The 11,694-nt window shown below is 42.0% G+C and overlaps 1 pseudogene; it reads left to right on the top strand.

Annotated features, from left to right (window-relative positions):
• The window catches only part of LOC135520267 (zinc finger protein 239-like), a 467,619-nt pseudogene that overhangs the window by 114,623 nt on the left and 341,302 nt on the right, over positions 1 to 11,694 (top strand).

Genomic DNA, 11,694 nt, shown 5'->3' with positions numbered 1-11,694 from the left:
CATCAGAACCCAAAATAAGCTTTTTTTACTCCAATGTTTAGAAACAATGTAAATCAACACTGTATATCGCCTCAACATGGTTAAAACTATGTTGATATCATGGATGGTCAGTCCTTGTATCCATAGGTATGTCTATGAATTTGAGAGTAGTTACATTTCTCCAGCCCCATCATCATCTTATTACCAAAACAGTGTTGGAATTACAGCTTTGTTATTGTTTGAACTGCAGATTGCTTGATTGATTTTTGTGTGGCTTTTTTAAAGGGCAACCTAGTTTTTAAACAGAAACAAAATGGCAGCCCAGAGACCTGAGCTGTGTTTTAATACTCATACTAACCGTACTATTTGTGACGTGAATGGAGTATGTATGCTTATTAAGGCGGCAGGTAGCCTAGTGGTTAGAGCTTTGGTCATAGTATGATGTACTTAGTATGCCAAAGGTTCACGGATGTCGTACTACATTCACCAAAATACAAAGTATACATGCAGAGGCCACTTTCTGTGTTTTTAGGGCCCAAAATGCAATTCTTCAGGAAATGGGCGTGGCTTCAACCATTTTCAGATTTGAAGAAAAATATGCAGCTGAAGTCCGACGAGAGAGCGGATACAAATGAACTGCTTTAAATAATTATGACAAATGTTAAGCACATGTTGATTAATGTAATGACTTTTCAAATAAGTTACGTTACACGTTATGTTAACTACACTATTCTTACAAAATGCATAGCATATCTTTACAGCCGTATGTACCAGTATGTCAGCTAGGTACCTAACGTTAATTGGCTACTTATACATCAAACTTGCCAGTATTCTAACTACATTCTAACTAACTACCCAACGTTTATTGTCCTGATTATTCACGCCATTCTTAGCCAAGGTGTCGTGTGCGTTCTCAATGGACATTGTTCATTCGAGGGCGTTTGTAAATTTGCTCTGGCTCTCTAGTCCGATTTCTCGTCTGAGTGTACGAGAGCTCAGAATAATGAATTTACTAGCGTTCAACACCCATTGAATATGTCCAGGTGTCAGTAAACGTAGGCAGAAAAAGCTCAAATTAAATTGTTGCCAGCAGCCGTTAGTCACCAACACTCTGGATAACATGAAACAGCCTAACCAGCTCTGCTAGGGAAAGTAAAATGGTCAGTGAGGTTTTCTCTCATTTGTCGAGCAAACTATCCAACGTTAGCCAGTTAGCTTGGGTGCTTTACTGTCATTGTGAGGTCAGAACGCTTGGATCAACCCTACTCCTCAGCCATATAGTATTAGTTTACAAACAGTGGCGCTATATGAGCTTATGTTTTAGTTTCTGATGGAGTAATACAGTTGAAACATTTGAGGCATTTAGAAGTTATATTCTTCAAGAATCAATGGTTATATAGTAAATGGGTCATTCTATAACTGCCAGTGTAGATTTCCTGTTGGGGTCAAATTGTTAGAGCTGTTGATAAGTCATTGTATAATATTCTGGCAATTTTGTCTTTTCTTAGCAAGGTGTTGCTAAAATAATGTTAGCTGCTAATCGCTAGTTAGCGGGATAAGTGTATTAAGTTTCAGTGCAAACATAGCTAGCTAATACTGCCTGGTACCAGTGCTGTTGTAGGCCTAGATAAGCATGCTTGGAATAGGCCAAGTATGAATATGTTGGCAAGCTAGCTGGCTACATGAAGTAAGAGAGCATGTAATGTAACATCTAATTAGGGTCACCTGGAAACACTGACCAACACTTTGGTTCCTATCACATCATCTTCTCTGAGGTTTATTGTCAGACTACACTCATCAGGTGTATTGCTGCCACCTTCTGTACAGGGTTGTAAAAAATACCCCCAAAACATTTTTTTTTTGGAAAGAACAAATCATACTAATTAAAATATATAATAAAAAATAAACAGTTTGACTAGTGCAATTTCTCACTTGAGCTATAAACACAACAAAGTCCACCTTCTTCACTATTAGTGTGTTGGGATCCTTCTCCTGCATGGCTTCACTACAGACTGTGGGACATCCACTACCTTCTCCTCTCTCCTTCAGCTATTTCACTGCCTCCACATCGGACACCCGCTGGATGGGCCTGATCATCCTAGCTACTGTGACATCCTTCATTCGTACAGAGCACACAGTGAACTCGGGAATGTGATTCCCATCACAATTACAACATGCTTCATCTGACTACGACATATTTATTCCTTCGGCAAATACTTACCATGTCTCCAAACTTTTTACAATTGTAACACTGCAGCGGCTTCTGTATAGCTCACCCAGATTTGACATAAGATGGGAAAACCACTTCACAAAACCATAGTAAAACCTTCCGTCTATCATTCGTTTTAATCAACGTGCATATTCCTGAAATGTTATCCCTAAACCACAAAAGGCTTTCTACTTTTGTGCTGTTGACATACAAAATCAGCATCATACTACTCCTGGTCACTCGAACTGATTCCACTTTACCCAATTCATCCTTCACCATCTTTGAAACCGTTAACAGGTCACCCAAAATAACATCCTTGCTGCTGATTCCCACTCCGACCCTAAGCTGCTGTTCATTACCAACTTTAGCCCTTTTCACTCCACTGTTCTTCACCATCGTCCACTCAATCTCAACAACTGTACAGAGTCAATGTGCGGGGGCACCGGTTAGTTGAAGTAATATGTACATGTAGGTAGAGTTAAAGTGACTGTTCTTCACCATCCTCCACGCAGTCTTAACAACTGTACTCGTGCCAAGAGAATCCCACAATGCTTCCTCCATTGCTCCACCAGTCATCCCCTGGACTCCCTCGCTCTGTGCTGTGAAAGATGTGAGAGTTTGTGTTCTCGAAGTAGCATCTATATTGTTCTCATTCCATCTATATTGTTCTCATTCCATCTATATTGTTCTCATTCCAGCACATCTGTTGCTTCACCAACTTGTTATCCCTTTCGTCTGCACTATTTGCTGTCATTTCCCTTCCTGATTTCCCTCTCTTGGATGTCTCCACCATGCTCCTACTCTGTCAGTAATTCATCCCTGGTTTATTAATTGGTAGTCAAACAACAGTATATTCAAGGTGCTGCACATTCTATTCCAAATCTAGAATTAGAATCGTCATTATGTTTCCATGATTTCAACAGTTCACCAGTTAACTAAGCCTATAATGTGGACACCAAGGATGTGGATACCAAGGAACTTGAAGCTTTCAACTGCTCCACTACAACCCCTTCGATGAGAATGGGGGTTTGCTCAGTGTTTAGTACTTAGTGATGAGCTCTGAGGGCAATGTGGTGTTGAACGCTGAGCTGTAGTCAATGAATAGCCTTCTCACATAAGTGTTCCTGTTGTCCAGGTGGGAAAGATGTTCAAGGGGTATATCATATTCCCCAGGGTAGCAGTAAACGTTGAGAGATTTGTCCACAAAGGGTTACCCCTCCCATAGGTGGCTCATAATTGGGATTCATTGCTGATTCCTACCTGTAGCTCACTATGAAGTGTCTAGCTCACTATGAAGTGTCTAGTATGTACTTCCGGCGCCGACAGAGATGGCCGCCTCGCTTCGCGTTCCTAGGAAACTATGCAGTTTTTTTTTTTTTACGTGTTATTTCTTACATTAGTACCCCAGGTCATTTTAGGTTTCATTACATACAGTCGAGAAGAACTACTGTATATAAGATCAGCGTCAACTCACCATCAGTACGACCAAGAATATGTTTTTCGCGACGCGGATCCTGTGTTCTGCCTTACAAACAGGACAACGGAATGGATCGCATGCAGCGACCCAAAAAAACGACTCCGAAAAAGAGGGAAACGTGGCTGTCTTCTGGTCAGACTACGGAGACGGGCACATCGTGCCCCACTTCCTAGCATTCTTCTTGCCAATGTCCAGTCTCTTGACAACAAGGTTGATGAAATCCGAGCAAGGGTAGCATTCCAGAGGGACATCAGAGACTGTAACGTTCTGTGCTTCACGGAAACATGGCTCACTGGAGAGACGCTATCCGAAGCGGTGCAGCCAACGGGTTTCTCCACGCATCGCGTCGACAGAAACAAACACCTTTCTGGTGAGAAGAGGGGTGGAGGTGCATGCCTTATGGCTAACGAGGCATGGTGCGATGAAAGAAACATACAGGAACTCAAATCCTTCTGTTCACCTGATTTAGAATTCCTCACAATCAAATGTAGACCGCATTATCTATAAGAGAATTCTCTTCGATTATAATCACAGCCGTATATATCCCCCCCAAGCAGACACATCGATGGCTCTGAACGAACTTTATTTAACTCTTTGCAAACTGGAAACCATTTATCCGGAGGCTGCATTCATTGTTGTTGGGGATTTTAACAAGGCTAATCTGAAAACAAGACTCCCTAAATTTTATCAGCATATTGATTGCGCAACCAGGGGCGGAAAAACCTTGGATCACTGTTACTCTAACTTCCGCGACGCATATAAGGCCCTGCCCCGCCCCCCTTTCGGAAAAGCTGACCACGACTCCATTTTGCTGATACCTGCCTACAGACAAAAGCTAAAAAAGAAGCTCCCACGCTGAGGTCTGTCCAACGCTGGTCGGACCAAGCTGACTCCACACTCCAAGACTGCTTCCATCACGTGGACTGGGACATGTTTCGTATTGCGTCAGATAACAACATTGACGAATACGCTGATTCGGTGTGCGAGTTCATTAGAACGTGCGTTGAAGATGTCGATCCCATAGCAACGATTAAAACATTCCCTAACCAGAAACCTTGGATTGATGGCAGCATTCGCGTGAAACTGAAAGCGCGAACCACTGCTTTCAATCAGGGCAAGGTGTCTGGTAACATGACTGAATACAAACAATGCAGCTATTCCCTCCGTAAGGCTATCAAACAAGCTAAGCGTCAGTACAGAGACAAAGTAGAATCCCAATTCAACGGCTCAGACACAAGAGGCATGTGGCAGGGTCTACAGTCAATCACGGACTACAGGAAGAAATCCAGCCCAGTCACGGACCAGGATGTCTTGCTCCCAGGCAGACTAAATAACTTTTTTGCCCGCTTTGAGGACAATACAGTGCCACTGACACTGCCTGCAACGGAAAAATGCGGTCTCTCCTTCACTGCAGCCGAGGTGAGTAAAACATTTAAACGCGTTAACCCTCGCAAGGCTGCAGGCCCAGACGGCATCCCCAGCCGCGCCCTCAGAGCATGCGCAGACCAGCTGGCTGGTGTGTTTACGGACATATTCAATCAATCCCTATACCAGTCTGCTGTTCCCACATGCTTCAAGAGGGCCACCATTGTTCCTGTTCCCAAGAAAGCTAAGGTAACTGAGCTAAACGACTACCGCCCCGTAGCACTCACTTCCGTCATCATGAAGTGCTTTGAGAGACTAGTCAAGGACCATATCACCTCCACCCTACCTGACACCCTAGACCCACTCCAATTTGCTTACCGCCCAAATAGGTCCACAGACGACGCAATCTCAACCACACTGCACACTGCCCTAACCCATCTGGACAAGAGGAATACCTATGTGAGAATGCTGTTCATCGACTACAGCTCGGCATTCAACACCATAGTACCCTCCAAGCTCGTCATCAAGCTCGAGACCCTGGGTCTCGACCCCGCCCTGTGCAACTGGGGTACTGGACTTCCTGACAGGCCGCCCCCAGGTGGTGAGGGTAGGTAACAACATCTCCTCCCCGCTGATCCTCAACACTAGGGCCCCACAAGGGTGCGTTCTGAGCCCTCTCCTGTACTCCCTGTTCACCCACGACTGCGTGGCCACGCACGCCTCCAACTCAATCATCAAGTTTGCGGACGACACAACAGTGGTAGGCTTGATTACCAACAACGACGAGACGGCCTACAGGGAGGAGGTGAGGGCCCTCGGAGTGTGGTGTCAGGAAAATAACCTCACACTCAACGTCAACAAAACTAAGGAGATGATTGTGGACTTCAGGAAACAGCAGAGGGAACACCCCCCTATCCACATCGATGGAACAGTAGTGGAGAGAGTAGCAAGTTTTAAGTTCCTCGGCATACACATCACAGACAAACTGAATTGGTCCACTCACAGAGACAGCATCGTGAAGAAGGCGCAGCAGCGCCTCTTCAACCTCAGGAGGCTGAAAAAATTTGGCTTGTCACCAAAAGCACTCACAAACTTCTACAGATGCACAATCGAGAGCATCCTGGCGGGCTGTATCACCGCCTGGTACGGCAACTGCTCCGCCCTTAATCGTAAGGCTCTCCAGAGGGTAGTGAGGTCTGCACAACGCATCACCGGGGGCAAACTACCTGCCCTCCAGGACACCTACACCACCCGATGTTACAGGAAGGCCATAAAGATCATCAAGGACATCAACCACCCGAGCCACTGCCTGTTCACCCCGCTATCATCCAGAAGGCGAGGTCAGTACAGGTGCATCAAAGCTGGGACCGAGAGACTGAAAAACAGCTTCTATCTCAAGGCCATCAGACTGTTAAACAGCCACCACTAACATTGAGTGGCTGCTGCCAACACACTGACACTGACTCAACTCCAGCCACTTTAATAATGGGAATTGATGGGAAATGATGTAAATATATCACTAGCCACTTTAAACAATGCGACCTTATATAATGTTACTTACCCTACATTATTCATCTCATATGCATACGTATATACTGTACTCTATATCATCGACTGCATCCTTATGTAATACATGTATCACTAGCCACTTTAACTATGCCACTTTGTTTACATACTCATCTCATATGTATATACTGTACTCGATACCATCTACTGTATCTTGCCTATGCTGCTCTGTACCATCACTCATTCATATATCCTTATGTACATATTCTTTATCCCCTTACACTGTGTATAAGACAGTAGTTTAGGAATTGTTAGTTAGATTACTTGTTGGTTATTACTGCATTGTCGGAACTAGAAGCACAAGCATTTCGCTACACTCGCATTAACATCTGCTAACCATGTGTATGTGACAAATAAAATTTGATTTGATTTGATTTGTCTTGTGATACAGGTTAAGGGCCCTGTTGGAGATTGGTGGTTGGTAGTGGAGTCGAGGGAACAAGCAGGGTTGGGCACGGCCATGTTATTATCCCACACAGTCTCTGTGGTTCATTTGAACCCTGTTCCTGGGAATTAGATTTGATTACAAATCATCCCAGTCTGTTACCACAGAAGGGGTCTGTTTGTCCCATTTCCAGCAAGGTTACGAGTCAGTTTATTTTTGGTACTGTCCATATGTAGCTTGTTTTTTGTCACAGAATGGCTGAATAAGAGCATCATTTTACCTGGATCTAACTATGCAGAGCATAGCACATGTCAAATGACTTTGCTTCCCTCCAGGCGTGAGGGCACACGCTCTCTACTAGGCTTAAATTAAAAATACAGAAAATAGGAGTGGCAATATAGTCTGCTATTATCCTCAGTAATTTTCCATCTAGATTGTCAGACCCCGGTGGCTTGTCATTGTTAATAGACAACAATCCTTTTTTCACCTCTTCCACATTGACTTTATGGAATTTCAAATTACAATGCTTGTCTTTCATAATTTGGTCAGATATACTTGGATGTGTTGTGTCAGCGTTTGCTGCTGGTATGTCATGCCTAAGTTTGCTAATCTTGCCAATGAAAAAAATCATAAAAGTAGTGGGCTTTGTGATGAATGAGCCATCTGATTCAGTTAAATATTTCCCAAAATTGTATGCAAGGTTCTTCAAAGCTTTTTACCAACATTATTTGTCATTTATCTTTGTTTCATTGTGTCATTTTTAAATTTTTATTCAGTTTGTCACATTTGCAGGATGTTTGCCAATCGGTTGTACATCCAGACTTATTTGCAATTCCTGTTCCCTCATCCTTCTCAATCCACTGAGATTTAACAGGTTTTAGTCATTTTCTTAATGGGTGCATGCTTATTAGTAACTGGAATAAACAATTTCATAAATGTGTGCAGTGTCTGGTTGCTCGTTATTTTTTATTTTTTTATTTTACCAGGCAAGTCAGTTAAGAACAAATTCTTATTTTCAATGACGGCCAAGGAACAGTGGCCTGTACAGGAGCAGAACGACAGATTTGTACTTTGTCAGCTCAGGGGTTTGAACTTGCAACCTTCCGGTTACTAGTCTAACGCTCTAACCACTAGGCTGCCCCACACACCACAGAGCAGCAAATATTCTTTACATCATCAACATAGGAATCACGTGTTTTATTAAATAATTGAGACACACAAATGACTCGAGGGAACCAGAGATCAAGATAGCCTAACCATAAAAAAAAACTCTTCCTCCTCCCGCTGCTGCTGGCCTTCGTAAATTCTGACATTATGCTCCTGAAGTTTTCAGTAATAAGCTACAACAGCAGTCAGCAACCTTTTCCATTTGGTGCTAATTTATCTGACCATTTCTACTGATCTGGAGCCAGTTATGATTTTCATATTCACATTTTACTGGAACAGTTTAATTTAATTTTGATAGTAATAATAATTATAATAGTCTTTATCTCAAAATCATTATCTGTATAATCTATATTCTATATAAATTAAAATTAAAATTATACAAATCTAAATAACTTTTATTGCCATTGCCAACTATGTAAAAATAGCCTACATAAAGACAACAAATAAAAACGGCTAGAAAATATCCAGATAAAAATAAATAACATTGGCTGCACATGGCCTGTTTACATAGAACTTTAAACAGTGTATCAACTATCACCTAGGTCTGTCCAAAACGTGAGAGCAACATTGTATAAAATATTCTGGGCTCTCAGTTTCCTGCACCAGTGAGTTTGGGACAGACACAGCTGTCGGCTATTTGTGTAAGGGATAAGAAGTAATCAGGTGTTTTATGAAATTTCCACTGGATCAGAGCATTACATTTTTCCCTTTCATGTCGAGTGGTTATAAAGGGTGAGAGCTGGAAATATTTTACAAATACCTTGAGGAACTATTGTCATTCGCCAATTGATTTTAGTAAGACTTTGGTTACTTGGTGTTTCAGGTGAAGAAAAAATTACTTTGAGAAGCTCCACAACTCATTAGTGGTGGTGCGTTAAGACAATCAGAAATGCTATCAGTCATCCCCAAATGGGCACATTTTATAGACATACAGGTCTAGACCCGCAGGCCTTAACATTAATGGGAGTTTTTCAAACCAAAGACAATGAATAAATTGACAAAACTGACACATCCTACGGGGTAAGGTCTGAGTGATCTGCCATGGGCAGTTTCAGTTAGTATCCGTTTGGGTCGGCATGGGGAATGATTGTATTTCCCAATAGTATGTTGTACCGAAGTTGACCGACTGAAAGGGAGTGTAACTTTGATTATAATTACTCTTCCCTGAAGGAGGGAAACGAGTTACAACACCTGTTTGGCCCCACCCCTTCCTGGGTCCTCACGCTCATCACCTATGGATGGCGGGGCTTCCAGCGAGGCATGGATTTAATAGTATGTTGTACCTAGTTTACCTCCTTCGGGGAACATTAGTTATAGTCATAATGTTAAGCTTGTCATATGATGAACTTTAACTTAAATACTGGATCTTGCTGTCGGACAGTTTTTTTGTATTCAGATCTCTGAAATGTACTCTAACTACGTAACATTTAGTGTCTCCTTATGTTACGCTGGGAAAACAGTTTTCCAGAAATCCTAAATAATTTCAGAGTTTGCTAAATCCAATGGTTCTAATTACACATCATTCTTAAAACTGTAGCTATTTAGTTATAGTCACATACAGTGCCTTGCGAAAGTATTCGGCCCCCTTGAACTTTGCGACCTTTTGCCACATTTCAGGCTTCAAAAATAAAGATATAAAACTGTATTTTTTGTGAAGAATCAACAGCAAGTGGGACACAATCATGAAGTGGAACGAAATTTATTGGATATTTCAAACTTTTTGAACAAATCAAAAACTGAAAAATTGGGCGTGCAAAATTATTCAGCCCCTTTACTTTCAGTGCAGCAAACTCTCTCCAGAAGTTCAGTGAGGATCTCTGAATGATCCAATGTTGACCTAAATGACTAATGATGATAAATACAATCCACCTGTGTGTAATCAAGTCTCCGTATAAATGCACCTGCACTGTGATAGTCTCAGAGGTCCGTTAAAAGCACAGAGAGCATCATGAAGAACCAGGAACACACCAGGCAGGTCCGAGATACTGTTGTGAAGAAGTTTAAAGCCGGATTTGGATACAAAAAGATTTCCCAAGCTTTAAACATCCCAAGGAGCACTGTACAAGCGATAATATTGAAATGGAAGGAGTATCAGACCACTGCAAATCTACCAAGACCTGGCCGTCTCTCTAAATTTTCAGCTCATACAAGGAGAAGACTGATCAGACAGGCAGCCAAGAGGCCCATGATCACTCTGGATGAGCTGCAGAGATCTACAGCTGAGGTGGGAGACTCTGGCCATAGGACAACAATCAGTCGTATATTGCACAAATCTGGCCTTTATGGAAGTGGCAAGAAGAAAGCCATTTCTTAAAGATTTCCATAAAAAGTGTCGTTTAAAGTTTGCCACAAGCCACACCAAACATGTGGAAGAAGGTGCTCTGGTCAGATGAAACCAAAATTGAACTTTTTGGCAACAATGCAAAACGTTATGTTTGGCGTAAAAGCAACACAGCACATCACAATGAACACACCATCCCCACTGTCAAACATGGTGGTGGCAGCATCATGGTTTGGGCCTGCTTTTCTTCAGCAGGGACAGGGAAGATGGTTAAAATTGATGGGAAGATGGATGGAGCCAAATACAGGACTATTCTGGAAGAAAACCTGATGGAGTCTGCAAAAGACCTGAGACTGGGACGGAGATTTGTCTTCCAACAAGACAATGATCCAAAACATAAAGCAAAATCTACAATGGAATGGTTCAAAAATAAACATATCCAGGTGTTAGTATGGCCAAGTCAAAGTCCAGACCTGAATCCAATCGAGAATCTGTGGAAAGAACTGAAAACTGCTGTTCACAAATGCTCTCCATCCAACCTCACTGAGCTCGAGCTGTTTTGCAAGGAGGAATGGGAAAAAATGTCAGTCTCTCGATGTGCAAAACTGATAGAGACATACCCCAAGCGACTTACAGCTGTAATCGCAGCAAAAGGTGGTGCTACAAAATATTAACTTAAGGGGGCTGAATAATTTTGCACGCCCAATTTTTCAGTTTTTGATTTGTTAAAAAAGTTTGAAATATCCAATAAATGTCGTTCCACTTCATGATTGTGTCCCACTTGTTGTTGATTCTTCACAAAAAAGTACAGTTTTATATCTTTATGTTTGAAGCCTGAAATGTGGCAAAAGGTTGCAAAGTTCACAGGGGCCGAATACTTTCGCAAGGCACTGTAATCAACTATCATCAGCTCATCCAGGAAATAATTTTCTGAATTCCAGTCACATGATGTTGACTCACTGGCGAGAACAGTCCACACATTTCCTCAACACACTTGTTGTCCTCCTCCAAAAAGTTTACAGTTGTGACAGTTGCTCTCTTTTATTTCTTCTTGCTTCTTTGAGGAATACCAAGCCATGGCTTACTTGCCAAGCTTGCTTTTTTTTGTGGGATTTGCCCTAAACAAATCCCACACAAAAAAAGCAAGCTTGGCAAGTTCCATTGGAATTCAAGTGGATTTCATTATTTCTCTTTCACCCTTAGATCAACATATACTTCTATGATGGAGTTCTTTTAAAACATTTTATTTGTATTTTTTGCCTTTT

This window comes from Oncorhynchus masou, chromosome 4 (genome assembly GCF_036934945.1).
Source record: "Oncorhynchus masou masou isolate Uvic2021 chromosome 4, UVic_Omas_1.1, whole genome shotgun sequence".
Taxonomy (NCBI): Eukaryota; Metazoa; Chordata; class Actinopteri; order Salmoniformes; family Salmonidae; genus Oncorhynchus; species Oncorhynchus masou.
The sequence above is the reverse complement of the archived record's forward strand: the minus strand, read 5'-3'. Positions and strand labels throughout refer to the sequence as shown.